The sequence below is a fragment of the Psammomys obesus genome, unplaced genomic scaffold (genome assembly GCF_907164565.1).
Source record: "Psammomys obesus unplaced genomic scaffold, mPsaObe1.curated_primary_1811, whole genome shotgun sequence".
NCBI lineage: Eukaryota > Metazoa > Chordata > Mammalia > Rodentia > Muridae > Psammomys > Psammomys obesus.
In genome coordinates this window covers 459,506-464,325 of record NW_026585691.1, presented here as the reverse complement: position 1 = coordinate 464,325, position 4,820 = coordinate 459,506, and positions in this window count along the sequence as shown.

Sequence of the window (4,820 nt, the reverse complement as noted above, 5' to 3'; positions counted from 1 at the left end):
TGTGTGTGTGTGTGTGTGTGTGTGTGTGTGTGTGTGTGTGTGTGTGTTAGCTGAGAGGACAACTTTCAGAAGTCAGTTAATCTCTTTCTGCCATGTGACAGTTGAACTCAGGTCCTCAAGCGTGGAGGTAAGCATCCTTGCCTACTGAGCCATATTGCTGGTCCAAAATTTACATTTTTTGTGTTGCCAAACTTACATAGGGGCTTTGTTTTGTTGTTTTAGTGGATACTGGGGTTTGTATCCTGCTTGTCAGGCTGTCTTCATTCCAAGATCAGAACATCTTTTTAATGTGCATTTTCTCTGTTTGAAATACCTAAGATGGCTTTTCCTTCCTTTGGCTTAATTTTTTTTTTTTTGAAGAAACTGACTTGAATTTTTATGTGTATATGTGTGCCTGGGCGAATTATGTATGAATTGTGTGTACCACCTTCATATAGGTGCCCAAGGAAGCCAGAAGAGCTGTTGAAACCCCTGGGACTGGAGTTCTGTATGATTGTGGGTGCTGGGAACCAAACCCAGGTTATCTGCAGGAGCACTGCTCAGCCATCTCTCTCCAGCTCCCTGGTTTAAATTTTAACCTACCAGGAATTTAATTTGACCCAAGTATTCAGCTAACTGAGATTTGAATTGTAAATTCCTGGAATGCAGTTGTGTAGTCTCAGCTCTTCTGCTGTGCTGATCTGAGGAGGGACTTCCGAGGAGGGACCTCTGCAGGAGCCTCAGGCTTTGTAAATTGGGAGATAATGTCATCTAGTCTGTACTGGGATGATCAGTGAGACAGTCCAAATGCCTGGCAGATAAATGCCAAGTATTTTTAGATAAGCCAGGAGCTCATTTCTTTGGAGTGTGTGAATGTGAGAGATAAGCAGCCTTTTCATTGTTGTATGCTTAGTTTTTCACATGAATTTCAGTGTCACCTTAGGTGTTAAATGTAAATGGGTTCACATTTGTGTACTTGTATGTGGAATTAGGATGGTTGGTAAGAGGAGCTGGTTCTCTTCACCAGGTAAGCTTCAGGGATATAACTCAGGTTGTCAGACTTGTTGCCTGCCATCTTTCTTTACCTGCTGAGCCATTTCATTGACCTCTAAAGATTATTTTGTTGGGGCTGGAGAAAAGGCTCATCAGTTTCGAGTACTTGCTGCTCCTGCAGAACAGCTGAGTTTGGTTTTTTAGACCCACGTGGTGGCTCATTAGCCTTAGTACTTTTATTTTCAGGTGACCCAAAGCCTGGCCAAGGGCACCAGGCATGTACATGGTACACATGTACATGTAGGCAAAATACTCATACACATAAAAAATAAAATACATCTTTAAAAAAGATTATTTTGTTTAGCACCGAATCAATGGGATCCTCCTGCCTCAGCCTCCAGACTAGGAGGAATAGCAGGTCTGTGTTATCAGGCCCGGTTTCTTCTCTCTTCTTTTTATTTTCCTTTTTCTTCTTCCTCCTCCTTCACTCTCAGGCATAACAAATATGTCATATTTATTATAAATTTATATAAAAACCTGTTAATTGTTAATATGTTAGACGCTCAGACTTCGATTTGGGGTGCTCATCCTAGCCTATAGAGATCTAAAAAGATCTGTGTGTGTGTGTTTGTGTTTGAGAAAGGGTTTCTCTATGTATCCCTGGCTGCCCTGGAACTTTGTACACCAGGCCGGTCTTCAACTACCAGAGATCCATCTGCCTCTGCCTCCTGAGTGCTGGGATTAAAGGCATGTGCCTCTACACCTGACCATTTTAATTAAAAATAAAAAATTATTTTATGTGTGTTGGTGTTTTGCCAACATGTATGACAGTGTGAGGGTGTTATCGACAGTTGTGAGCTGTCATGTGGATGCTGGAAAATGAACCTGGGTCTTTTGGAAAGTAAGTGCTCTTTAACTGCTGAGGCATCTTTTCAGCCCCAACAACCCTTTTGTTTTATAGTTGAGGATTCAGGCTCAGAAATCCCTGGTCGCAAAGACTGTCAGGGTTGGTAGTGAGCTGGGTGGCTCTTGACCCAGGCTGCCCCCTGCCGCTGTCTGTGAGGCAGTGTGGTGGTGTGCTGTGCCGCTGGGCGGAAGGATCCAGGTAGCTTTGAGACTTGAGGCCATGTCTTTCTTCGTTCAGGTATCACCGTGATAGGACTAGGGTGAATGGCAGTACTTGCTTTACAGCACCACAGTGTGCCAATACCTGGGGACAGGGTTAGGAAGAGCTGGACCTTTCATTTTGTCTGTCTTCATTCAAGGGTGGTGTGCTCATACGTTAGAGCAGGTGGGTTTTTCTCCTCCAACAGGGACATTAACAACAGACGATGCCTTGTGAAGGAGAGAGACCTGGTAGGTGAAATTGGCAGTGCCAGGAAAGGGACATGATGAAGCCATTTATTTCTGTCACATATTAGCATCTTGGGACTTGAAGCCAGAGGGACTGTCTTTTTCTCGGAGAATATAGTGTGGCTGGGGAGGTAGCAGCCTGTCTTGTGAAGACCTCTGGGAGGGAGTGGTCTTTTCAGCAGCACTCCCATGGTGCCTCACTCTGTTACTTCTCAGCATGTGTCCCCCTTACGCTTAACCTCGCCCCCCACAAGAACCACCACCTTTCTTGGCATAAGTAATACCCACTGTGTGTATAGAAGGACAACCCCTAGGGCTTATAGAGATCAGTGTGTCCCTAAGTTAGGTGTGGACAAAGCCAAAGGACCATGAGGATAGGAACAAAAGCTCATGGCTCTTGAGGGCCAGTTATAAAGTTCAGTCCACCTCACTGAAGCTGAGTCTGTGAGGCCTAGGATGGGACTGTGGAGTTCGGATCTGTACTGAGGCCACTCTGGGACCACGCTTGAAGCTCAGGCCAGACAACCTGCCTTATAAGGAGGCATGAGGCGGGCTTTGTCCTCAGAGCCCACAGGCCACACCATCTAATGGCAAAAAGATTTCCTGACTTTTCAGCTCACAGCACCTTGGAACTGAGTGGGGCTACATTTTACCCACTCCCCAGAACATTACAGAAGTTTCTCCCCAAGTCTACTCAGGGCTGACCCTCTGCTTTTGCATCTTCTCTGAGGGTTTTCTCCCTCATGACAGGGCTGTGTTCTCCTCAGGGTGCACCTCAAGCCCCCACTGGCATGTCTTGCTCTGCTTCTCAGCTACTTGTAGCTGTTTCTTCTACTAGATAGAAAGCCAAGATCTCAGAAATCCTAACAGCTATGGAGCAGAATCTATATGCCCCACCCCCAACTGCAGCCATGGTTTATGTAGAAGCCATACTTGGTTTTACTGCAGACTTATTTACACACAATGACCATAGGAACACATGCTATTTAGAGTGTTTCTCAGGTTAGACATATACCATGTTTCCTTCAAAGAACCATTTTTTTTAGGTTAGTTTTATTTCCTTTTAACCTTATGTGAGTTTTGTTTTGTTATTTGTTTTTTGGTTTTTCAAGACAGTTTCTCTATGTAGTCCCAACTGTACTGGAACTCATTCTGTAGACCAGGTTGATTCAAACTCAAACATCCAGCTGCCTCTGCCTCCCAAGCGCTGGGATTAAGGGCATGCGCCACCACCACTCAGCTATCTGATACATATATAAAACTATGTTCTATATGTTTTTTGTGGTACTGGGGATTGAAGAATTGCATTCAGGGCCTTGAATGTGCCTGATAAGTACTCCACCACCGGGCTATATGACCATTGTTTCACTTTTTTTGAGGTGGTCCTATTGTGTTGCTTATGCTGGCCTTGAACCTGAGGTCTCAGCCTTGAAAGTCAGGAGGACTGCCAATTATTATAATGATTTAGCTAGAACACAGTTATTTACTCCCATCTATGAGCTACAGTGTTTCCTTTTTTGTTTGTTTGTTTTTGTCTATTTCTGCTTAATTTATTTTGAGGTATGGTCTCACTATGTAGCTCTGGCTGCCTTGGAGCTCACTATGTAGATCAGGCTGGCTTTGAACTCACAGAGATTCACCTGCCTCTACCTCTGGAATGCTGAGATTAAAGGCATGCACTACTATGCCTGGTGTCAGTGTTTCATTTTGAGACAGGATTTTATATAGCCCAGGCTCTTTTAAACTTACCGTCCTTCCATTTCTGGTCCTTCTTGAATTCCTATGTAAATGAGGGTGACCTTGATCCTCCCGCCTTCACCTCACAGTGCTGGGATGCCAGGTGTTTGCTACCATGCCACTATAACGGAAATTTTACTGTTGATTTGCGGTTGTACTTGAGGGAGCTTCTCTGCAATGATGGTTGTCAGCAGAGCCTGATGCTCACTCATCTCCCTTCCAGGTCCTAGCAAATGAGTCCATCACTGGGGTTCTCAGGGCCTTGTAACTGAAATCTACTGCAAACTCTACCCTGAAGATGTTTCTTTAATAACCACAAGGCCTTCCAGATTAGGCTAGGCTGGATCATCAAACAGTTCCCAGCATTCATCACAGAAAGCTCCTGTGTGTGCTCTCCACGCGCCAGCCCCTGCTTTGCTTCTGTTGTGGCCACTGGCTCGGAGCTCAGCGCAGCACAAGGCACCCACAGGTTCTGGATAAGCAGGCCCTGACATGGCCCTTGCTCCCTAGATGAGGCTTTGAAGTGCAGGCACTCTTGCAGCCAATCATGTAATAGACTAAGATTTTTTTTTTTTTTTTTTTTTTTTTTTTTTTTTTTTGTCTGAGACAGTTTCTCTGTGTAGCTTTGGCTGTCGTGAACTCGATTTGTAGACCAGGCTGGCTTCAAACTCACAGAGCTCCACCTGCCTCTGCCTCCTGGAATTAAAGGCGTGCACCAACCCCACTGCCCAGATTCAGGAAGTAGAACTAAAAAAGGA